We start from the raw sequence: 26,299 nt of genomic DNA, 5'->3' as shown, positions 1-26,299 counted from the left end.
TGGATAAACTCCAACCATCCTCTAGCCACGGGTTTGAGGTCATGCCTTCTCAATTGAACCGGCTTCCCTCTTGAATCTCTCTTCCATTGGGCGCCCTCTTCACATATGACTGTGAGGACTTGGTCCAACCTTTGATCAAAGTTGACCCTTCTAGTGTAAGGATGTTCATCTCCTTGCATCATGGGCAAATTGAATGCCAACCCTACACTTTCCGGACTAAAATCCAAGTATTTCCCCCGAACCATAGTAAGATAATTCTTTGGATCTGGGTTCACACTTTGATTATGGTTCTTGGTGATCCATGCATTGGCATAGAACTCTTGAACCATTAAGATTCTGACTTGTTGAATGGGGTTGGTAAGAATTTCCCAACCTCTTCTTCGGATCTCATGTCGGATCTCCGGATATTCACCCTTTTTGAGTGAAAAAGGGACCTCGGGGATCACCTTCTTCAAGGCCACAACTTCATAGAAGTGGTCTTGATGCACCCTTGAGATGAATCTTTCCATCTCCCATGACTCGGAGGTAGAAGCTTTTGCCTTCCCTTTCCTCTTTCTAGAGGTTTCTCCGGCCTTGGATGCCATAAATGGTTATGGAAAAACGAAAAAGCAACGCTTTTACCACACCAAACTTAAAAGGTTTGCTCGTCCTCGAGCAAAAGTAGAAAGAAGAGAGTAGAAGAAGAAGAAATGAGGAAGAAGGGAATGGCTTTTGTGTTCGGCCAAAGAGGGGGAGAAGTGGTGTTTAGGTTGTGTGAAAGTGAGGGTGGGTTCGGGTGGGAAAGTGGTTTGAATTTGAATGGTGAGGTAGGTGGGGTTTTATGAAGGATGGATGTGAGTGGTGAAGAGAAAGAAGGGATTTGATAGGTGAAGGGTTTTTAGGGAAGAGGTATTGAGGTGATTGGTGAATGAGTGAAGAAGAGAGAGAGTGGTGGGATTGGTGGGGATCCTGTGGGGTCCACAGATCCTGTGGTGTCAAGGAAAAGTCATCCCAGCACCAAATGGCAAGCAAAATCACATTTTGAGCCAATTCTGGCGTTAAACGCCGGGCTGGTGCCCATTTCTGGCGTTTAACGCCAGGTTCTTGCCCTTTTCTGGCGTTTAACGCCAGTCTGGTGCCCCTTTCTGGCGTTAAACGCACAGAATGGTGCCAGACTGGGCGTTAAACGCCCACCTGCTAGCCTTACTGGCGTTTAAACGCCAGTGAGTTCTTCCTCCAGGGTGTGCTGTTTTTCTTCCTGTTTTTCATTCTGTTTTTGATTTTTCAATTGATTTTGTGACTTCTCATGATCATCAACCTACAAAATAAAATAAAATAACAAAGGAAAATATGTAAAATATAACATTGGGTTGCCTCACAACAAGCGCTTCTTTAATGTTAGTAGCTTGACAGATGGCTCTCATGGAGCCTCACATTTTCTCAGAGCAATGTTGGAACCTCCCAATACCAAACTTAGAGTTTGAATGTGGGGGTTCAACACCAAACTTAGAGTTTGGTTGTGGCCTCCCAACACCAAACTTAGAGTTTGACTATGGGGGCTCTGTTTGACTCTGATTTGAGAGAAGCTCTTCATGCTTCCTCTCCATGGTGACAGAGGGATATCCTTGAGCCTTAAACACAAAGGATTCTTCATTCACTTGAATGATCAGTTCGCCTCTATCAACATCAATCACAGCCTTTGCTGTGGCTAGGAAGGGTCTGCCAAGGATGATGGTTTCATCCATGTACTTCCCAGTCTCTAGGACTATGAAATCAGCAGGGATGTAATGGTTTTCAATCTTCACCAAAACATCCTTTACAAGTCCATGAGCTTGTTTTCTTGAGTTGTCTGCCATCTCTAATGAGATTCTTGCAGCTTGCACCTCAAAGATCCCTAGCTTCTCCATTACAGAGAGAGGCATGAGGTTTACACTTGACCCTAAGTCACACAGAGCCTTCTTGAGGGTCATGGTGCCTATGGTACAAGGTATTGAAAACTTCCCAGGATCTTGTCTCTTTTGAGGTAATTTCTGCCTAGACAAGTCATCCAGTTCTTTGGTGAGCAAAGGAGGTTCATTCTCCCAAGTCTCATTTCCAAATAACTTGTCATTTAGCTTCATGATTGCTCCAAGGTATTTAGCAACTTGCTCTTCAGTGACATACTCATCCTCTTCAGAGGAAGAATACTCATCAGAGCTCATGAATGGCAGAAGTAAGTCCAATGGAATCTCTATGGTCTCATTTTGAGCCTCAGATTCCCATGGTTCCTCATTGGGGAACTCAATGGAGGTCAGTGCACGCCCACTGAGGTCTTCCTCAGTGGCGTTCACTTCCTCTTCTTCCTCCCAAATTTCGCCCATGTTGATGGCCTTGCACTCTCCTTTTGGATTTTCTTCTGTATTGCTTGGGAGAGTACTAGGAGGGAGTTCAGTAACTTTCTTGCTTAGCTGTCCCACTTGTGCCTCCAAATTCCTAATGGAGGACCTTGTTTCAGTCATGAAACTTTGAGTGGTTTTGATTAGATCAGAGACCATAGTTGCTAAGTCAAAGGGGTTCTGCTTAGAATTCTCTGTCTGTTGCTGAGAAGATGATGGAAAAGGCTTGCCATTGCTAAACCTGTTTCTACCACCATTATTGTTGTTAAAACCTTGTTGAGGTCTCTCTTGATTCTTCCATGAGAAATTTGGGTGATTTCTCCATGAAGAATTATAGGTGTTTCCATAGGGTTCTCCTAGGTAATTCACCTCTTCCATTGAAGGGTTCTCAGGATCATAGGCTTCTTCTTCAGATGAAGCATCCTTAGTACTGCTTGGTGCATTTTGCATTCCAGACAGACTTTGAGAAATCAAATTGACTTGTTGAGTCAATATCTTGTTCTGAGCCAATATGGCATTCAGAGTATCAATCTCAAGAACTCCTTTCTTCTGATTTGCCCCATTGTTCACAGGATTCCTTTCAGAAGTGTACATGAATTGGTTATTTGCAACCATTTCAATTAGCTCTTGAGCTTCTGTAGGCGTCTTCTTCAAATGAAGAGATCCTCCAGCAGAGCTATCCAAAGACATCTTGGATAGTTCAGAGAGACCATCATAGAAAATACCTATGATGCTCCATTCAGAAAGCATGTCAGAAGGACATTTTCTGATCAATTGTTTGTATCTTTCCCAAGCTTCATAGAGGGATTCTCCATCCTTCTGTCTGAAGGTTTGGACTTCCACTCTAAGCTTACTCAATTTTTGAGGTGGAAAGAACTTTGCCAAGAAGGCATTGACTAGCTTTTCCCATGAGTCCAGGCTTTCTTTAGGTTGTGAGTCCAACCATGTCCTAGCTCTGTCTCTTACAGCAAAAGGGAATAGCATAAGTTTGTAGACCTCAGGGTCTACCCCATTAGTCTTGACAGTGTCACAGATTTGCAAGAATTCAGCTAAAAACTGATGAGGATCTTCCAATGGAAGTCCATGAAACTTGCAATTCTGTTGCATTAGAGAAACTAATTGAGGCTTAAGCTCAAAGTTGTTTGCTCCAATGGCAGGGATAGAGATGCTTCTCCCATAGAAGTCGGGAGTAGGTGCAGTAAAGTCACCCATCACCTTCCTTGCATTGTTTGCATTGTTGTTGTTTTCGGCTGCCATGTCTTCTTCTTCTTTGAAGGTTTCTGTTAGGTCCTCTATAGAGAATTGTGCCTTAGCTTCTCTTAGCTTTTGCTTCAAGGTCCTTTCAGGTTCAGGGTCAGCTTCAACAAGAATGCCTTTGTCTCTGCTCCTGCTCATATGAAAGAGAAGAGAACAAGAAAATGTGGAATCCTCTATGTCACAGTATAGAGATTCCTTGAGGTGTCAGAAGAACAGAAAAATAAAAGAAAGAGGTAGAAGAATTCGAACTTAATCAGATAGAGTTCGAATTGTGCATTGAGAAGGAGTGGTACTCCATAAATAGAAGGATGTGAGAAGAGAGGAGGAGCTTTTTCGAAAATTAAGTTAAAGAATTTGAAAACATTTTGAAAAACACTAATTAATTTTCGAAAATAAGAGTGGGAAAGAAATCAAGTGATTTTTGAAAAAGATTTTGAAATTAGAAATCACAAAGATTTGATTGAAAACTATTTTGAAAAAGATGTGATTAAAAAGATATGATTGGTTTTAAAAAAATGTGATTGAGAAGATATGAGTTGAAAAACATTTTTTAAAAGATTTGATTTTAAAAATTAATAACTTGGCTATCAAGAAAAGATATGATTCAAACATTAAACCTTTCTCAACAGAAAAGGCAACAGACTTGAAATGTTGAATCAAATCATTAATTGATAGCAAGTATCTTTGAAAAAGGAAAGAAATTGATTTTGAAAACAATTGATTGAAAAGATATGATTTGAAGAAGATTTGATTTTGAAAAACTTTGAAAACTTGAAAAAAAAATTGATTTGAAAACAAAATCCTCCCCCTTATGCCATCCTGGCGTTAAACGCCCAGAATGGTGCACATTCTGGCGTTTAACGCCCAATGCACTACCTTTTTGGGCGTTAAACGCCCAACCAGGCACCCTGGCTGGCGTTTAAACGCCAGTCTGTCCTTCTTCACTGGGCGTTTTGAACGCCCAGCTTTTTCTGTGTAATTCCTCTGCTGCATGTTCTGAATCTTCAGTTCCCTGTACTATTGACTTGAAAATAGAACCAAGATCAAATAAGCAATGCATTGCAAGACACCAAACTTAAAATTAGACACTAGACTCAAACAAGAAACATAAAATATTTTTGGTTTTTATGATTTTGAAAATTTTTTGTGCTTTTTTCGAAAATTGTATGAAAATAGAAAATAAAAGTTTCAGAATTCTTAATTTGGATTCCAGGAATCATTGCAATGCTAGTCTAAGACTCCGGTCCAGGAATTAGACATGGCTTCACAGCCAGCCAAGCTTTCGAAGAAAGCTTCGGTCCAAAACACTAGACATGGCCAATGGCCAGCCAAGCCTTAGCAGATCATTGCTCCAATAGCAAGATTGATAGAGATCAACAAGCTCTTGTGATGATCAGTTGAAACCTCGGTCCAATAAGATTAGACATGGCTTCTCAGCCAGCCAGACTTCAACAGATCATCATGAAACACTAGAATTCATTTTTAAGAACTCTGAAGAAAAATACCTAATCTAAGCAACAAGATGACCGTCAGTTGTCCATACACAAAACAATCCCCGGCAACGGCGCCAAAAACTTGGTGTGCGAAATTGTGATCACTACTTTCACAACTCAAATAATCCCTAGTAATGGCCCCAAGAACTTGGTGCTCAATACCATGGCATAAACACAACTTTGCACAACTAACCAGCAAGTGCACTGGGTCGTCCAAGTAATAAACCTTACGCGAGTAAGGGTCGATTCCACGGAGATTGTTGGTATGAAGCAAGCTATGGTCACCTTGTAAATCTTAGTCAGGCAGACTCAAATGGGTATAGTGATATACGAATAAAGCATAAAGATAAAGATAGAGGTACTTATGTAATTCATTGGTAGGAACTTCAGATAAGCGTATGAAGATGCCTTCCCTTCCGTCTCTCTGCTTTCCTACTGTCTTCTTCCAATCCTTCTTACTCCTTTCCATGGCAAGCTTATGCAAGGGTTTCACCGTTGTCAGTGGCTACCTCCCATCCTCTCAGTGAAAATGTTCCTATGCTCTGTCACAGCATAGGCTAATCATCTGTCGGTTCTCGGTCAGGCCGGAATAGAATCCAGTGATTCTTTTGCGTCTGTCACTAACGCCCCGCCTGCTAGGAGTTTGAAGCACGTCACAGTCATTCAATCATTGAATCCTACTCAGAATACCACAGACAAGGTTAGACCTTCCGGATTCTCTTGAATGCCGCCATCAGTTCTTGCCTAGCTATACCACGAAGACTCTGATCTCACGGAATGGCTGGCTCGTTTGTCAGGCGAGCACTCGGTTGTCAGGTGATCAACCATGCATCGTGTATCAGGAATCCAATAGATATTCACCCAATCTAAGGTAGAACGGAGGTGGTTGTCAGTCACACGTTCATAGGTGAGAATGATGATGAGTGTCACGGATCATCACATTCATCAAGTTGAAGAACAAGTGATATCTTGGACAAAGAACAAGCGGAATTGAATAGAAGAACAATAGTAATTGCATTAATACTCGAGGTACAGCAGAGCTCCACACCTTAATCTATGGTGTGTAGAAACTCCACCGTTGAAAATACATAAGAACAAGGTCTAGGCATGGCCGTGAGGCCAGCCTCCCAATGATCTAAGAACTAGATGTCCAAAGATATATCTCTCAAAATACAATAGCAAAAGGTCCTACTTATAGAAAACTAGTAGCCTAAGGTTTACAAAGATGAGTAAATGACATAAAAATCCACTTCCGGGCCCACTTGGTGTGTGCTTGGGCTGAGCAATGAAGCATTTTCGTATAGAGACTCTTCTTGGAGTTAAACGCCAGCTTTTATGCCAGTTTGGGCGTTTAACTCCCATTTTGGTGCCAGTTCCGGCGTTTAACGCTGGGATTTCTGAGGGTGACTTTGAACGCCGGTTTGGGCCATCAAATCTTGGGCAAAGTATAGACTATCATATATTGCTGGAAAGCCCAGGATGTCTAATTTCCAACGCCGTTGAGAGCGCGCCAATTGGGCTTCTGTAGCTCCAGAAAATCCACTTCGAGTACAGGGAGGTCAGAATCCAACAGCATCTGCAGTCCTTTTCAGTCTCTGGATCAGATTTTTGCTCAGGTCCCTCAATTTCAGCCAGAAAATACCTGAAATCACAGAAAAACACACAAACTCATAGTAAAGTCCAGAAAAGTGAATTTTTAACTAAAAACTAATAAAAATACTAAAAACTAACTAATCATACTAAAAACATACTAAAATAATGCCAAAAAGCGTACAAATTATCCGCTCATCACAACACCAAACTTAAATTGTTGCTTGTCCCCAAGCAACTAAAAATCAAATAAGATAAAAAGAAGAGAATATGCAATGAATTCCAAAAACATCTATGAAGATCAGTATTAATTAGATGAGCGGGGCTTTTAGCTTTTGCCTCTGAACAGTTTTGGCATCTCACTCTATCCTTTGCAACTCAGAATGATTGGCTTCTTTAGGAACTCAGAATCCGGATAGTGTTATTGATTCCCTAGTTAAGTATGATGATTCTTGAACACAGCTACTTTATGAGTCTTGGCCGTGGCCCAAAGCACGCTGTCTTCCAGTATTACCACCGGATACATACATGCCACAGACACATATTGGGTGAACCTTTTCAGATTGTGACTCAGCTTTGCTAGAGTCCCAATTAGAGGTGTCCAGGGTTCTTAAGCACACTCTTTTTGCCTTGGATCACAACTTATTCTTTCTTTTTCTTTCTTTTTTCTCTTTCTTTTTTTTTTCGGTTTTTTTTTTCCTTTTTTTTTGTATTCACTGCTTTTTCTTGCTTCAAGAATCATTTTTAATGATTTTCAGATCCTCAGTAACATGTCTCCTTTTTCATCATTCTTTCAAGAGCCAACATTCATGAACCACAAATTCAAAAGACATATGCACTGTTTAAGCATACATTTAGAAGACAAAAGTAACGCCACCACATCAAAATAATTAACTGCTATAAAATTCAAAATTCATGCAATTCTTTTTCTTTTCAATTTAAGAACATTTGTTTATTTAAGAAAGGTTGGATTCATAGAAATTCATAACTTTAAGGCATAGACACTAAGACACTAATGATCACAAGACACAAACATGGACAAACATAAGCATTAATTTTCGAAAAACAGGAAATAAAGAACAAGGATTAAAGAACGGGTCCACCTTAGTGATGGCGGCTCTTCTTCCTCTTGAAGATCCTATGGAGTGCTTGAGCTCCTCAATGTCTCTTCCTTGTCTTTGTTGCTCCTCTCTCATGATTCTTTGATCTTCTCTAATTTCATGAAGGAGGATGGAATGTTCTTGGTGCTCCACCCTTAGTTGTCCCATGTTGGAACTCAGTTCTCCTAGGGAGGTGTTCAGTTGCTCCCAATAGTTTTGTGGAGGAAAGTGCATCCCTTGAGGCATCTCAGGGATCTCATGATGAGTGGGGTCTCTTGTGTGCTCCATCCTTGCTAAGGTAGAGGACTTGTCCGCCACCTTATAGAGTTCTTGGGCTATAACCTCATGAACTTCCACTTCTTCTCCAATCATGATGCTATGAATCATGATGGCCCGGTCTAGAGTAACTTCGGACCGGTTGCTAGTGGGAATGACTGAGCGTTGGATAAACTCCAACCATCCTCTAGCCACGGGTTTGAGGTCATGCCTTCTCAATTGAACCGGCTTCCCTCTTGAATCTCTCTTCCATTGGGCGCCCTCTTCACATATGACTGTGAGGACTTGGTCCAACCTTTGATCAAAGTTGACCCTTCTAGTGTAAGGATGTTCATTGATGAGCGGATAATTTGTACGCTTTTTGGCATTATTTTTAGTATATTTTTAGTATGATTTAGTTAGTTTTTAGTATATTTTTATTAGTTTTTAGCTAAAATTCACTTTTCTGGACTTTACTATGAGTTTGTGTGTTTTTCTGTGATTTCAGGTATTTTCTGACTGAAATTGAAGGTTCTGAGCAAAAATCTGATTCAGAGACTGAAAAGGACTGCAGATGCTGTTGGATTCTGACCTCCCTGCACTCGAAGTGGATTTTCTGGAGCTACAGAAGCCCAATTGGCGCGCTCTCATCGGCGTTGGAAAGTAGACATCCTGGGCTTTCCAGCAATATATGATAGTCCATACTTTACCCAAGATTTGATGGCCCAAACCGGCGTGGCAAATCAGCCTCAGAATTTCCAGCGTTTAACGCCGGAACTGGCATAAAACTTGGAGTTAAACGCCCAAACTGGCATGAAAGCTGGCGTTTAACTCCAGAAAAGGTCTCTACACGAAAATGCTTCATTGCTCAGCCCAAATACACACCAAGTGGACCCAGAAGTGGATTTTTATGTCATTTACTCATTTCTGTACACCCTAGGTTACTAGTTTACTATTAATAGGATCTTTTGACATTGTATCTGTACCTCATGACATTTTTACACGTTTCTTTGTGTACATTCCACGGCATGAGTCTCTAAACCCCATGGTTGGGGGTGAGGAGCTCTGCTGTGTCTTGATGGATTAATGCAATTACTACTGTTTCTTATTCAATCATGCTTGCTTCGATTCTAAGATATCATGGCGGCATTCAAGAGAATTCGAAGTCTAACCTTGTCTGTGGTATTCTGAGTAGATTCAATGACTGAATGACTGTGACGTGCTTCAAACTCCTGCGGGCGTTAGTGACAGACGCAAAGAATCACTGGATTCTATTCCGCCTGATTGAGAACCGACAGATGGATAGCCGTGCCGTGACAGGGTGCGTTGAACATTTCCAATGAGAGGATGGGAGGTAGCCACTGACAACGGTGAAACCCTACATACAGCTTGCATGGAAGGAGCCTTGCGTGTTTGTGAAGAAGACAGTAGGAAGCAGAGATTCAGAAGATGGAGCATCTCCAAACCTCAACCTATTCTCCATTACTGCAATACAAGAACCATTTCCTGTTCTTTTTGCTTTTACAATCAATCCTGATAATTTCTGATATCCTGACTAAGATTTACAAGATAACCATAGCTTGCTTCAAGCCGACAATCTCCGTGGATCGACCCTTGCTCACGCAAGGTATTACTTGGACGACCCAGTGCACTTGCTGGTTAGTTGTGCGAGGTTGCAAAGTGTGATTGCAATTTCTTTGCCGGGGATTGTTCGAGTTTTGGACAACTGACGGCTTATCTTGTTGCTTAGATAGGACTGTTTTATTTTTGTTGATTTAGAGTCTTTTAGTTGAGTCTAGTTCCATATTTTAAGTTTGGTGTCATTGCATGCTTTTATTTTTCTTTTAATTTTCGATTTTGCACTTCTTAGTCCCCTTTTTGATTCATAAAAATTCTAAGTTTGGTGTCCTCTTTGTGTTTTTCTTTTAAAATTTCGAAAATTAGTGTTTGATTTCTAAAAATTTTAAGTTTGGTGTCTTTTTGTTGTTTTTCTCTTTCCTCTTTTCAAAAATCAAATCTTTTTCAAAAAAATTTTTCAATCATATCTTTTTAATTGCTGTTTTCAAATCTTTTTAATTAACTAATTGATTCAGTTCTCAATTTGCTTTGATCTTATTTTATTTTTAATTTTCGAATTTTATTTTAGTTTTCTTTTGTTTTATTTTATTTTATTTATTTTTGGTTAATTCAAAAAAAAAAAGAAACAAAATTTATCTGTTTGCAATCATAGTCATTTCCCTTTGTCCATTATGGACAAGTGGGATTGATCATCCAAAGGACTCTGGGGTCATATGCTAACCCCATTACAGCTGCATATGGGAGTAGCATCTGCACACCCCCATCAAAGCAAGCAGCTTTGAGCTAAATCCTCAACTCATTATCATAGTGCAACAAATTGCCAGTATTCCGGTTCCACAGGAAGAACCTACTGAGTTTTCTGCACATTCTTACAAATTAAGAACCTCTGAGTTTCTGGCACATCTTACAAATTACTGACACAGTACATGATAAAGAGGTAGATCAGGATGTCTACAGACTATTACTGTTTCCATTTGCTGTAAAAGATCAAGCTAAAAGGTGTTGAAAACCAACCTACAGCAAGCATAAAGACATGGAAACAGTTATCAGACAAATTCCTGAATCATTTTACCCTCCAAAGAGGATGACACAGCTAAGGCTGGACATCCAAGGCTTTAAACAAGAGGATAATGAATCCCTTTACAATGCCTGGGAGAGGTATAGAGGTATGCTAAGGAATGTCCCTCTGAAATGTTTTCAGAGTGGGTGCAGTTAGACACTTTTCTCTATGGGCTTACAGAAAAAGCTCAGATGTCCTTAGACCACTCAGCTGGTGGATCTATACACATGAGGAAGACAATTGAAGAAGCTCAAGAGCTTATAGACACTGTTGCTAGAAACCAATATTTGTACTCTAGCAATGAGTTCTCTCCAAAAGAGGAAGTCATGGCAGTAGTCACTGACTCTAATCCTCAAGAACAGATAATTGAGCTTAATCAACAATTACTCCTGATGACAGAACAGTTAGCAGAATTTAAAGAGATGCTCTATGAAACTAAAATTTCTAACAAGAGCATAGAACTACAGTTGAATCAGGCAAAACAGCAAATATCTAAACAGATAACAGAGGAGTGTCAAGCAGTTCAATTGAGGAGTGGGAAGACCTTGAATAACACTGCTCAAAAGAGTAAAATGCCAAACAAGGAACAATTGACAGAGGACAAACAAACTACTGTTCAAAATCCCTCTGAGGACAGTAAGAGCCCAGAGAGGAATACCATTGCGTTCAAACCCGAAAGGAAGGAAAGCTGGCGTTAAACGCCCATTCCTTGCCCAGTTCTGGCGTTCAAACGCCAGAAAAGGGGAAAAGTTGGCGTTAAACGCCCAATTTCCACCCAATCCTGGCGTTCAAACGCCAAGGGAGATCAGACACCTGAGAGTGCTGACAGTAATCCCTCTAAAAGGCTTCTTCAACCACTTCTGTAATATCAAGCCAAGATGCCTTATCCTCAGAAACTCCGCAAAGCGGAACAGGATAAGCAATTTGCCCGCTTTGCAGACTACCTAAGGACTCTTGAAATAAAGATTCCGTTTGCAGAGGCACTTGAGCAAATACCTTCTTATGCTAAGTTCATGAAAGAGATCTTAAGTCATAAGAAGGATTGGAGAGAAACTGAAAAAATATTTCTCACTGAAGAATGCAGTGCAGTCATCCTGAAAGCTTACCAGAAAAGCTTCAAATCCAGGAAGTTTTATGATACCATGCACATTAGAAGGTGCTTGCACCAAGGCAGCCCTGTGTGACCTTGGAGCAAGCATCAATCTAATACCTGCATCCACTATCGAAAGCTTGGTTGACTGAAGAAGTCAAACCAACCCGGATATGCCTCCAACTTGCTGATGGCTCCATTAATATCCATCAGGCATAATTGAGGACATGATTGTCAAGGTTGGGCCATTTGCCTTTCCAACTGACTTTGTAGTGCTGGAAATGAAGGAGCACAAGAGTGCAACTCTCATTCTAGGAAGACCTTTCCTAGCAACTGGACGGACTCTCATTGACGTCCAAAAAGGGGAATTAACCCTTAGAGTCAATGAGGATGAGTTCAAGTTGAATGTTGTCAAAGCTATGCAGCATCCAGACACATCAAATGACTGCATGAGCATTGATATTATTGACTCTTTGGTGGAGGAGGTCAATATGACTGAAAGTCTTGAATCAGAGCTAGATGACATCTTCAAAGATGTTCAGCCTGATCTGGAAGAATTAAAGGAAATAAAAGAAATTCTGAAAATTCCTCAAGAAGAAGATAAGCCTCCTAAACCAGAGCTCAAACCACTACCACCATCCCTGAAATATGCATTTCTGGGAGAAGGTGACACTTTTCCAGTGATCATAAGCTCTGCTTTAAATCCACAGGAAGAGGAAGCACTAATTCAAGTGCTAAGGACACACAAGACAGCTCTTGGGTGGTCCATAAGTGATCTTAAGGGCATTAGCCCAGCAAGATACATGCACAAGATCCTATTGGAGGATGATGCTAAGCCAGTGGTTCAACCCAAAGGCGGCTAAATCCAGCCATGAGGGAGGTGGTGCAGAAAGAGGTCACTAAGTTACTAGAGGCTGGGATTTTATATTTCTGACAGCCCCTGGGTGAGCCCTGTCCATGTTGTCCCCAAGAAGGGAGGCATAACAGTGGTTCTAATGAAAGAATGAACTGGTTCCTACAAGGACAGTTACAGGGTGGCGTATGTGTATTGACTACAGAAGGCTCAATACAGTCACCAGAAAGGATCATTTTCCTTTACCATTCATAGACCAGATGCTAGAAAGACTAGCAGGTCATGAATACTGCTTTTTGGATGGCTTCAGGTTACAACCAAATTGCAGTAGATCCTCAGGACCAGAGAAAACAGCATTTACTTGCCCTTCTGGCGTGTTTGCCTACAGAAGGATGCCTTTTGGTCTGTGCAATGCACCTGCAACCTTTCAGAGGTGCATGCTCTCTATCTCTCAGATATGGTAGAAATTTCTGGAAGTCTTCATGGATGACTTCTCAGTATACGGAGACTCATTCAGCTCCTGTCTTAATCACCTAGCACTGTCCTGAAAAGGTGCCAAGAGACTAACCTGGTTTTAAACTGGGAGAAATGTCACTTTATGGTGACTGAAGGAATTGTCCTTGGGCACAAAATTTCAAGCAAGGGAATAGAGGTGGATAAGGCAAAGGTAGAGGTAATTGAAAAATTACCACCACCTACCAATGTTAAGGCAATCAGAAGCTTTCTGGGCATGCAGGATTCTACAGAAGGTTCTAAAGGATTTTCGAAAATTGCAAAACCTTTGAGTAACCTGCTAGCTGCTGACACGCCATTTGTGTTTGACACACAGTGTCAGCAGGCGTTTGAGACCCTGAAAGCTAAGCTGGTCACAACACCAGTCATCTCTGCACCAGATTGGACATTAACGCCATTTGTGTTTGACACACAGTGTCAGCAGGCGTTTGAGACCCTGAAAGCTAAGCTGGTCACAACACCAGTCATCTCTGCACCAGATTGGACATTACCATTTGAATTAATGTGTGATGCCAGCGATCATGCCATTGGTGCAGTGTTGGGACAGAGGCATAACAAACTTCTGCACGTCATCTATTATGCTAGCCGTGTTCTAAATGATGCATAGAAGAATTACACAACCACAGAAAAAGAATTACTTGTAGTGGTTTATGCCATTGACAAGTTTAGATCTTACCTAGTAGGATCCAAGGTTGTGTACACTGACCATGCTGCTCTTAAATACTTACTCACAAAGCAGGATTCAAACCCAGGCTAATAAGATGGGTGTTGCTTCTGCAAGAGTTTTGATATAGAAATAAGAGACAGAAAAGGGACAGAGAACCAAGTAGCTGATCATCTGTCCCGAATAGAACCAGTAGCTGGGGCGTCCCTCCCTTCTACTGAGATCTCTGAGACTTTCCCAGATGAGGTTCATACCCCAGGTGTACAGCAAAGTGCAAAGAAAGAAATTAATTTCAGATGCCAAGTACTACCTCTGGGATGAACCATATCTCTTTAAGAGATGTGCAGACGGAGTATCCGCAGATGTGTACCCGAGAAGAAGCACAAAAGATCCTATGGCATTTGCCATGATCACAGTATGGAGGGCATTTTGGAAGTGAGCGAACAGCCACTAAAGTCCTCCAATGTGGCTTCTACTGGCCTACTCTCTATAAAGATTCCCGAGAGTTTGTGCGTAACTGTGACAGTTGCCAAAGAACTGGTAACTTGCCTCACGGATATGCCATGCCTCAACAAGGGATATTGAGATAGAATTGTTTGATGGGGGAATTGACTTCATGGGTCCATTCCCACCATCATACTCAAACACTTACATTCTGGTGGCAGTGGACTACGTATCTAAGTGGGTAGAAGCAATTGCTACACCCCACTAATGATACCAGACCGTGCTAAAATTCCTCCAGAACACATCTTCAGCAGGTTTGGTGTTCCCAGAGTACTAATCAGTGATGGGGGCACTCATTTCTGCAATAGACAGCTATACTCTGCTATGGTTAGATATGGAATCAGCCATAAAGTGGCAACTCTATATCATCCACAGACAAATGGGCAAGCTGAAGTCTCTAACAGAGAGCTAAAAAGAATCCTAGAACGGACTGTGATAGCCCGAAGAAAGGATTGGGCAAAGAGTTGGATGATACTCTGTGGGCATACAGAACAGCATTCAAGACTCCTATAGGAACCTCTCCATACCAATGGTGTATGGGAAGGCATGTCATCTGCCCGTAGAACTGGAGCAAAGCCTACTGGGCAACCAGATTCCTAAACATGGATGCTCAGTTAGCTGGTGAAAAAAGATTGCTCCAGTTAATGAGCTAGAGGAGTTCAGACTCAATGCCTTTGAAAATGCAAAAATTTATAAGGAAAAGGCAAAGAAATGGCATGACAAGAAGTTGTCAACCAGAATCTTTGAGCCAGGACAAAAAGTTCTGCTCAAATTGTTTCCAGGAAAACTCAATCCCGGTGGAGGGGTCCGTATGTGATTACAGAAGTGTCACCATATGATATGTTGAGCTTCAGGATATTGATTCTGACAAAAAATTCATTGTTAATGGACAGAGAATCAAGCATTATCTTGAAAGCATTTTGAGCAGAACGCTCAAAACTGAGACTTGAGTGATTCTCAGTAAAGGTCCAGCTAAAGACAGGAAAGAACGCTTGCTGGGAGGCAACCCGTCATTAGGAGGTTATATGATTTGTTTTACAAAGGCAAGTATCAAAATGAGGAATTCACAGAGTTACAGAAGGATTCAGCTCAAAAAGCAGAGAAAAAGAGCTTACTGGTGAAAAAATGCCAGTAAGGGGCATCTTGGGCGTTAAACGCCAGAATGGGCACCATTCTGGGCGTTTAACGCCAGTAATGGTGCCATTTTGGGCGTTAAACGCCAGAATGGGCACCATTCTGGGCGTTTAACGCCAGGTGTGCCATCCTGGGCGTTTAGAAAAACGCCCGTGATAAAGGAATTCTGGCATTTAACGCCAGCCAGGCACCTGGCTGGGCGTTAAACGCCCAAAAGGGGCAACAATGGGCGTTAAACGCCAGAATGGGTGCCATTCTGGGCGTTTAACGCCAGAAGGTGGGGGACCACAATTTTGTTTTCAAACCAAATTTTTTCAAACTTTCCTTTCTTACCCATACTTTTCTACAAAATCACACTTCAACCATTCATCATTCACTTTCAATCTTCAAAAATCAAAACCATTCTTCAAATCTATTTCAATCAATTCCAATATTGTTCAAAACTCACCTTCTCTCAATTCTTTCCATATCTTTCAAATCTCTTTTCAAACTTTTCTTTTTTTTTTCGAAATCTCTCCTCCCCACCTTATAATACACGTTTGGACCCCTAATTTCCCACACCATTCGAATTTGCTTCTCCTCTCTCTCTCTTCCCTCCTTTCTTTTGCTTGAGGACAAGCAAACCTCTAAGTTTGGTGTGCTTTTCCGTGATCACTAAGCCAAGATTCATTAAGATCATGGCTCCTAAGAGAAAACAAACCAATTTAAGAGGAAAGAAAGAGAATAATCCAAAGAATCTTTGGAATCAAGAAGTTCTTAACCAAAGAACATGAAGACCATTATCACAAAATATGGGTCTGAGGTCAGTGATCCCGGAAGTGAAGTTTGATCTGAAAGAAGATGAATATCCGGGATCCAAGAGCAAATTCGAAACAGAGGATGGGAAGTTCTAACCAATCCTGAGACAAAGGTTGGAAGGAACATGGTTCAGGAATTCTACTCAAATCTGTGGTTAACAGATAAGCAGAGAATGACTGGAACTGCTTACCATACCTACAGAACTATGGTCAGAGGGAAAGTTATGTACTTCCATCTGACAAAATAAGAGAAATCTTCAAACTGCCTCAACTGCAAGATGATCCTGAATCCTTTAATAGGAGGATGGTGAGGCAGAGCAGATAAAGGGTTGGATCAAGTTCTAGAGGACATATGCCTCCCTGGAAACTAAGTGGATAACCAATTCTAAGGGTGTCCCAAACCAACTCAAGAGGGGAGACCTCAAACCAATTGCAAGAGGTTGGCTAGACTTTATTGGGCGTTCCATATTGCCCACTAGCAACCGTTCTGAGGTCACTATCAAGAGAGCAGTGATGATTCATTACATTATGCTTGGAAAGAAGTGGAGGTTCATCATGTGATTGCTTGTGAGATCTACACAATTGCAAATAAGAATTCCACTGAAGCCAAATTGGCTTACCCAAGCTTGATCTCCTTGCTCTGTAAAGAGGCTGGGGTGAAGATGGGAGTAGATGAATTCATACCCATTGAACACCCAATCACTAAGAAGTCAATGGAAGGACAAATGCAAGACACTCTATCAAAAGGAGGGCGCAGGAGTTCCTCCCTGAATTTCCTGAAATTGGCTACTGGGCCAGCCTAGAAGCATCTATCACCAAGTTGCAAGAGACTATGGAGCACTTAAGGAAGAACAGCAGAATCAGAACTGCATGCTCTGCAAATTGCTGAAGGAACAAGAGAAGCAGGGGCGTGAACTCCAAGAGATGAAACGCCAAAAGCTCTCCTCTCAAGTTGAGGGAGCATCCACTTCTCAAAATCAAGGTTGTTGAGTCCTAACTCTGTGAAAACCTCTATTAGGAGCCTTTTTTTTCGTTTTTTTTGTTTTGTTTTGTTTTCTATTTTTATTTAGTCTCATCTTATATCTATTTTTGAGTCTTGTTCTTAATTCATAATTAATAAAATTTAAAATTCATGTCTTAAAGCTATGAATGTCCTATGAATCCATCACCTCTCTTAAATGAAAAATGCTTTAATCACAAAAGAACAAGAAGTACAGGATTTCGAAATTTATCCTTGAAACTAGTTGAATTAGCTTGATATGGTGACAATAATTTTTGTTTTCCGAATGAATGCTTGAACAGTGCATATGTCTTTTGAACTTGTTGTTTTAAGAATGTTAAAATTGTTGGCTCTTGAAAGAATGATGGAAAAGGAACTGTTATTGAGGATCTGAAAATCATCAAAGTGATTCTTGAAGCAAGAAAAAGCAGTGAATACAAAAAAAAAATTTCGAAAAAAAAAAGAAGGAGAAAAAGAAAGAAATAAAGTTGTGAACCAAGGCAAAAAGAGTGTGCTTAAGAACCCTGGACACCTCTAATTGGGGACTCTAGCAAAGCTGAGTCACAATCTAAAAAGGTTCACCCAATTATGTGTCTGTGGCATGTATGTATCCGGTGGTAATACTGGAAGACAGAGTGCTTTGGGCCACAGCCAAGACTCATACACTAGCTATGCTCAAGAATCATTATATTTAACTAGGAGAATCAATAACATTATCTGAGTTCTGAGTTCTTATAGATGCCAATCATTCTGAACTTCAAAGGATAGAGTGAGATGCCAAAACTGTTCGGAAGCAAAAAGCTACTAGTCCCGCTCATCTAATTGGAACTATGTTTCTTTGATATTTTGGAGTCTATAGTATATTCTCTTTTATTCTATTTTGATTTTCAGTTGCTTGGGGACAAGCAACAATTTAAGTTTGGTGTTGTGATGAGCGGATAATTGTACGCTTTTTGGCATTATTTTTAGTATTTTTTAGTATGATCTAGTTAGTTTTAGTATATTTTTATTAGTTTTTAGTTAAAATTCACTTTTCTGGACTTTACTATGAGTTTGTGTGTTTTTCTGTGATTTCAGGTATTTTCTGGCTGAAATTGAGGGACCTGAGCAAAAATCTAATACAGAGACTGAAAAGGACTGCAGATGCTGTTGGATTCTGACCTCCTTGCACTCGAAGTGGATTTTCTGGAGCTACAGAAGCCCAATTGGCGCGCTCTCAACAGCGTTGGAAAGTAGACATCCTGGGCTTTCCAGCAATATATGATAGTCCATACTTTTCCCAAGATTTGATGGCCCAAACCGGCGTTAAAAGTCACCCTCAGAAATCCCAGCGTTAAACGCCGGAACTGGCACCAAAATGGGAGTTAAATGCCCAAACTGGCATAAAAGCTGGCGTTTAACTCCAAGAAGAGTCTCTACACGAAAATGCTTCATTGCTCAGCCCAAGCACAAACCAAGTGGGCCCGGAAGTGGATTTTTATGTCATTTACTCATCTTTGTAAACCTTAGGCTACTAGTTTTCTATAAGTAGGACCTTTTGCTATTGTATTTAGAGATATCTTTGGACATCTAGTTCTTAGATAATTGGGAGGCTGGCCTCACGGCCATGCCTAGACCTTGTTCTTATGTATTTTCAACGGTGAAGTTTCTACACACCATAGATTAAGGTGTGGAGCTCTGCTGTACCTCGAGTATTAATGCAATTACTATTGTTCTTCTATTCAATTCCGCTTGTTCTTTGTCCAAGATATCACTTGTTCTTCAACTTGATGAATGTGATGATCCGTGACACTCATCATCATTCTCACCTATGAACGTGTGACTGACAACCACCTCCGTTCTACCTTAGATTGGGTGAATATCTCTTGGATTCCTGATACACGATGCATGGTTAATCGCCTAACAAACGAGCCAGCCATTCCGTGAGATCAGAGTCTTCGTGGTATAGGCTAGAACTGATGGCGGCATTCAAGAGAATCCGGAAGGTCTAACCTTTTCTGTGGTATTCTGAGTAGGATTCAATGATTGAATGACTGTGACGTGCTTCAAACTCCTAGCAGGCGGGGCGTTAGTGACAGACGCAAAAGAATCACTGGATTCTATTCCGGCCTGACCGAGAACCGACAGATGATTAGCCTATGCTGTGACAGAGCATAGGAACGTTTTCACTGAGAGGATGGGAGGTAGCCACTGACAACGGTGAAACCCTTGCATAAGCTTGCCATGAAAAGGAGTAAGAAGGATTGGATGAAGACAGTAGGAAAGCAGAGAGACGGAAGGGAAGGCATCTTCATACGCTTATCTGATGTTCCTACCAATAAATTACATAAGTACCTCTATCTTTATCTTTATGCTTTATTCGTATATCACTATACCCATTTGAGTCTGCCTGACTAAGATTTACAAGGTGACCATAGCTTGCTTCATACCAACAATCTCCGTGGGATCGACCCTTACTCGCGTAAGGTTTATTACTTGGACGACCCAGTGCACTTGCTGGTTAGTTGTGCAAAGTTGTGTTTATGCCATGGTATTGAGCACCAAGTTCGTGGGGCCATTACTAGGGATTATTTGAGTTGTGAAAAGTAGTGATCACAATTTCGCACACCAAGTTTTTTTGTGATGAGCGGATAATTTGTACGCTTTTTGGCATTGTTTTTAGTATGTTTTTAGTATGATCTAGTTAGTTTTTAGTATATTTTTATTAGTTTTTAGCTAAAATTCACTTTTCTGGACTTTACTATGAGTTTGTGTGTTTTTCTGTGATTTCAGGTATTTTCTGGCTGAAATTGAGGGACCTGAGCAAAAATCTGATCCAGAGACTGAAAAGGACTGCAGATGCTGTTGGATTCTGACCTCCCTGCACTCGAAGTGGATTTTCTGGAGCTACAGAAGCCCAATTGGCGCGATCTTAACGGCGTTGGAAAGTAGACATCCTGGGCTTTCCAGAAATATATGATAGTCCATACTTTGCCCAAGATTTGATGGCCCAAACCGGCGTTCAAAGTCACCCTCAGAAATCCCAGCGTTAAACGCCGGAACTGGCACCAAAATGGGAGTTAAACGCCCAAACTGGCATAAAAGCTGGCGTTTAACTCCAAGAAGAGTCTCTACACGAAAATGCTTCATTGCTCAGCCCAAGCACACACCAAGTGGGCCTGGAAGTGGATTTTTATGTCATTTACTCATCTTTGTAAACCTTAGGCTACTAGTTTTCTATAAGTAGGACCTTTTGCTATTGTATTTGGAGATATATCTTTGGACATCTAGTTCTTAGATCATTGGGAGGCTGGCCTCACGGCCATGCCTAGACCTTGTTCTTATGTATTTTCAACGGTGGAGTTTCTACACACCATAGATTAAGGTGTGGAGCTCTGCTGTACCTCGAGTATTAATGCAATTACTATTGTTCTTCTATTCAATTCCGCTTGTTCTTTGTCCAAGATATCACTTGTTCTTCAACTTGATGAATGTGATGATCCGTGACACTCATCATCATTCTCACCTATGAACGTGTGACTGACAACCACCTCTGTTCTACCTTAGATTGGGTGAATATCTCTTGGATTCCTGATACACGATGCATGGTTGATCGCCTGACAACCGAGTGCTCGCCTGACAGACGAGCCAGCCATTCCGTGAGATCAGAGTCTTCGTGGTATAGGCTAGAACTGATGGCGGCATTCAAGAGAATCCGGAAGGTCTAACCTTGTCTGTGTATTCTGAGTAGATTCAATGATTGAATGACTGTGACGTGCTTCAAACTCCTAGCAGCGGGCGTTAGTGACAGACGCAAAAGAATCACTGGATTCTATTCCGGCCTGACCGAGAACGACAGATGATTAGCCTATGCTGTGATAGAGCATAGGAACGTTTTCATGAGGGATGGGAGGTAGCCACTGACAACGGTGAAACCATTGCATAATCTGCCATGGAAAGGAGTAAGAAGGATTGGATGAAGACAGTAGGAAAGCAGAGAGACGGAAGGGAAGGCATCTTCATACGCTTATCTGAAGTTCCTACCATGATTACATAAGTACCTCTATCTTTATCTTTATGCTTTATTCGTATATCACTATACCCATTTGAGTCTGCCTGACTAAGATTTACAAGGTGACCATAGCTTGCTTCATACCAACAATCTTCGTGGGATCGACCCTTACTCGCGTAAGGTTTATTACTTGGACGACCCAGTGCACTTGCTGGTTAGTTGTGCAAAGTTGTGTTTATGCCATGGTATGAGCACCAAGTTCTTGGGGCCATTACTAGGGATTATTTGAGTTGTGAAAAGTAGTGATCACAATTTCGCACACCAAGTTTTTGGCGCCGTTGCCGGGATTGTTTTGTGTATGGACAACTGACGGTTTCATCTTGTTGCTTAGATTAGGTATTTTCTTCAGAGTTCTTAAAAATGAATTCTAGTGTTTCATGATGATCTGTTGAAGTCTGGCTGGCTGAGAAGCCATGTCTAATCTTATTGGACCGAGATTTCAACTGATCATCACAAGAGCTTGTTGATCTCTATCATCTGCTATTGGAGCAATGATCTGCTAAGGCTTGGCTGGCCATTGGCCATGTCTAGTTTTGGACCGAAGCTTTCTCTGAAAGCTTGGCTGGCTGAGAAGCCATGTCTAATTCCTGGACCGGAGTCTTAGACTAGCATTGCAATGATTCCTGGAATCCAAATTAAGAATTCTGAAACTTTTATTTTCTATTTTCATATAATTTTCGAAAAAAGCACAAAAAATTTTCAAAATCATAAAAACCAAAAATATTTTATGTTTCTTGTTTGAGTCTAGTGTCTAATTTTAAGTTTGGTGTCTTGTAATGCATTGTTTATTTGATCTTGGTTCTATTTTCAAGTCAATAGTACAGGGAACTGAAGATTCAGAACATGCAGCAGAGGAATTACACAGAAAAAGCTGGGCGTTCAAAACGTCCAGTGAAGAAGGACAGACTGGCGTTTAAACGCCAGCCAGGGTGCCTGGTTGGGCGTTTAACGCCCAAAAAGGTAGTGCATTGGGCGTTAAACGCCAGAATGTGCACCATTCTGGGCGTTTAACACCAGGATGGCACAAGGGGGAGGATTTTGTTTTCAAATCAATTTTTTTTTCAAGTTTTCAAAGTTTTTCAAAATCAAATCTTCTTCAAATCATATCTTTTCAATCAAATGTTTTCAAAATCAATTTCTTTCCTTTTTCAAAGATACTTGCTATCAATTAATGATTTGATTCAACATTTCAAGTCTGTTGCCTTTTCTGTTGAGAAAGGTTTAATGTTTGAATCATATCTTTTCTTGATAGCCAAGTTATTAATTTTTAAAATCAAATCTTTTAAAAATGTTTTTCAACTCATATCTTCTCAATCACATTTTTTTTAAAACCAATCATATCTTTTTAATCACATCTTTTTCAAAATAGTTTTCAATCAAATCTTTGTGATTTCTAATTTCAAAATCTTTTTCAAAAATCACTTGATTTCTTTCCCACTCTTATTTTCGAAAATTAATTAGTGTTTTTCAAAATGTTTTCAAATTCTTTAACTTAATTTTCGAAAAAGCTCCTCCTCTCTTCTCACATCCTTCTATTTATGGAGTACCACTCCTTCTCAATGCACAATTCGATATTTTCTATGCTTCTGCAGCAGGAGAGACAGATAATTACCTCTAATCCACTTGAAAGAAAATTATTAGTTAATGCTCCGCACAGACCTCCAATTTTACCCCCAATTTCTCCAATAATTCTACTTCACGAGGCAGAGGCCACAGTGGTTGCGGAGCCGCAGTCGTTGTTTCACTAAACAATACACTCGTTACGATAAATCTAGTCACACTATTGAAACCTACTATTAGAAGCATGCTTATTGCCCCCTTGTATGTGAAAGTCTCAAAAAGACTGATAATAGAAGAGTTGTTAACAACATGGTGGCAGATGGAACTGATCCACAAACTGACACCATCTTTGAAGCTTTGAAGAGTAGCACCAATGTAGACACCTTGTTCTTTGAAGAATAGAAACAAGCTTTGATTACTCTATTCAACCCTCATGGTGATAAACATTCTCATTCTACTAATATAGTAACCACTGTTCATACTTCGTCAGCAGGTATATATAAAATTTTTTCAATTTAAAGTCACAATCTTAGACCATTGGATTGGATACAGGAGTTACTGCTCATGTATCATTTTTTTATTTTTCAACCAATATTATTATACAGATCCAATCTTGGTCAAGATGACAGGTGGTTCACAAATTGTATCTACTATTAGGGGGACAATTTGGTTTTTCAAGTCTTTCTATCTTATTGATCTTTTATATGTGCCTTCATTCTCATATAACATTATTTCAGTATCACAAGCATTTTCAAAATTTTCTTGTGAATTTTTATTCAATTATGTAAAATTTGAAATTTAGGATCATATGAAGCTGCAAATGATTGGCACTGTTGACCTCAAAAATGAATTGTATATACTGAATTTAGACACATAAGCTATATCACTCCTTACTCCACTTAGGTCATTCACACCATTTTCACTAATAGACACTCTACAGCCCTATGGCATGACAGATTATGCCATATTGCCCTTGGTAGATTAGAAATAATGCATAGAAAATGTGATTTTTTGAAATGTAATTTTGATTTATTGAATAATGTACCATGTGAATCGTGTCATTTTGCTAAACAAAAGCATTTATTTTTTCCTTTTAGTAACATCAAATATGTTAAATATTTCGATATGATACATGTTGATATTTAGGGACCTATTGCTATATCCTCCACAAAAGGGCATAAATAATTTTTAACCATTGTGAATGATAAATCTCGGTTCACTTGAACTTATTTTATGAAATTAAAATCTGAAACCTCTTAATTAATAAGGGACTTTATACACTTTATGGAGACACAATTCAATAAGAAAATAAAAATTATAAGGAGTGATAATGGCAAAGACTTTCTCATGATAAATTTCTATAGTTCAAAAGGCATGGCACACCACACCACTTGTATTGAGATTCTCTAATAAAATGGTGTGGTAGAGCACAAACATCAAGATATTTTAAACATGGCTCAAGCCTTGGTTTTCAAAAGCAATCTGCCAATTAAATTTTGAAATTTTTTCATTGCTCAAGCTATCCATATACTGAATAGGGTATCTCCACTTTTTTATACTTAGAGAACCATTTTCAAATCCTTTATCAAACTTTGCCTCCTATTTAATATTTTTGAGTATTTGATTTTTTGGCTTTTGCCTCAACTTTTGTTGCTTCCAGAACAAAGTTTCATAAACGGGTTCAAAAGTGTGCTTTTCTAGGGTATAAGTCAGGTACAAAGGGTTTCTTATTATTAGATTTGGTTAACAAATACATCTTTTTCTTCTCGAAATGTGATTTTCTATAAACACATCTTTCCTTTTCATTATGATGTGGCAACTGCTAGTTATCCCAGTCCCCCAATAACTACTTTTCCTCAATTTAAATCCACACAATACATAGATCTTCCACCCTTAGCTCCCACCACCTATCACACTGCCGACTCAACCTTACCACCGTCTCCTCAATCTAGTCCCCTTCCTTCTCAAGCACATTTTACACATCAAAATGTCCTCCCTTCGTCCTTTACTTCTCCCACTTAAGTTCTTAGGTGTTTCACTAGAGTATGTAAATCTCCTTTTTATTTGTCTAATTTTCATTGTATGCAACTCATCTCTACATTTCTCAGCATCAGTGGCTCTTCTTTTAGCAAAAGGTAACCAATTTCTCATTTCATATCATATGATAATTTATCAAACACGCACAAAATTTTCTCTCTAGTCATCAACTTTCAATCTAAACCAAGTAGTTATGAGCATGCGATTCGACATGAATATTGGAGACAAGCCATTGCAGCTGAGCTCAAATCTCTTTAGGATAACAAGACCTGGATTGTCGTTCTTCTTCCAAAGACTAAGAGAACTGTGGGCTGTAAGTGAGTCTTTAATGCAAGTATCATGCCGATGGCACCATTAGTAGGATAAAGCCCATTTGGTGATGAAGGGTTACACCCAAATTGCTGGCCTAGATTTTGTTGATATCTTTAGTCCTGTTATGAAACTTTCTACTTTTAGGATTCTTCTAGCCTTGACAGCCACAAATGGATGGTATTTGCATCAATTAGATGTAAATACCACATTTTTTTATGGTGACCTACCTAAGACAGTTTACATGCATGCTCCTCCTAGTCTATCAATTCTGGTAAACCATGTTTGTAAGCTTGAACGGTCCCTTTATGGCTTGAAGCAAGACAGTCGTCATTGAAAGGACAATTTATTCTTTGTTTTGAAGGACTCGGGTTATCAATAATCCAAGGCTAATCATTTCATATTCAATAAAGAATAATCTTCCTCCTTTAATGCCATCCTTGTTTACATCGATGATCTAGTCTTAGGCGGCGATGATATACAAGAGATTCAACTCATGAAATCTGTTTTGGATGCCAAGTTTAGCGTTAAGGATCTTGGGAATCTCAAATATCTTCTTGGTTTTGAAGTTGCTCAAAGCAAGCAAGGTATTATTTTTTACCAATATAAGTATACTCTTGATATCCTCCATGAATTTAGTCTTCTTGATTCCAAATCTACATCCATACCTAGGAGTTATACCACTGTTCTTTTTAAATTCTTTAGCACTGCGCTTGCTGATCTTACTCCCTATCGGCAGCTTATAGGGAAACTATTGTATCTAACTAATACTAGGCCTAAGATTAGCTTTGCTGTAAACAAGCTAAGTCAGTTCCTAAACTGTGCTACCACTAAACACTTTAAGGCGGGACTTCACACGTTAAAATACATAAAAAATACTCTGGTAATAGGAATTTTAATGGCAGCAAATTATTATACGAGGCTCGCTAGCTACTTAGATTCTGACTAGAGAATCTATCCAGATACGCGTAGATTAGTATTGAAATTTTTTTTCTTGATTCGTCACTCATTTCTTGGAAAAGTAAAAAACAGGTCACTATTGTCCGTTCCTCAACAGAGGAGAAGTATAGGTCTTTGGCGCTAGCCACATGTGATAGTAG

General features: G+C 40.0%; 1 non-coding gene across 1 annotated transcript; it reads left to right on the top strand.

The window, feature by feature from the left end:
• The first annotated feature begins 3,098 nt into the window (after window positions 1-3,098).
• LOC130955859 (small nucleolar RNA R71) lies at window positions 3,099-3,206 on the top strand. The gene has a single exon (XR_009076923.1). It is a non-coding gene; the product is annotated as a small nucleolar RNA R71 (small nucleolar RNA).
• Window positions 3,207-26,299: the final 23,093 nt, after the last annotated feature.

Source organism: Arachis stenosperma, chromosome 1, assembly GCF_014773155.1.
Source record: "Arachis stenosperma cultivar V10309 chromosome 1, arast.V10309.gnm1.PFL2, whole genome shotgun sequence".
Lineage (NCBI taxonomy): Eukaryota > Viridiplantae > Streptophyta > Magnoliopsida > Fabales > Fabaceae > Arachis > Arachis stenosperma.
Note: the sequence above shows the minus strand (reverse complement) of the source record. Positions and strands in the feature narration are given on the sequence as shown.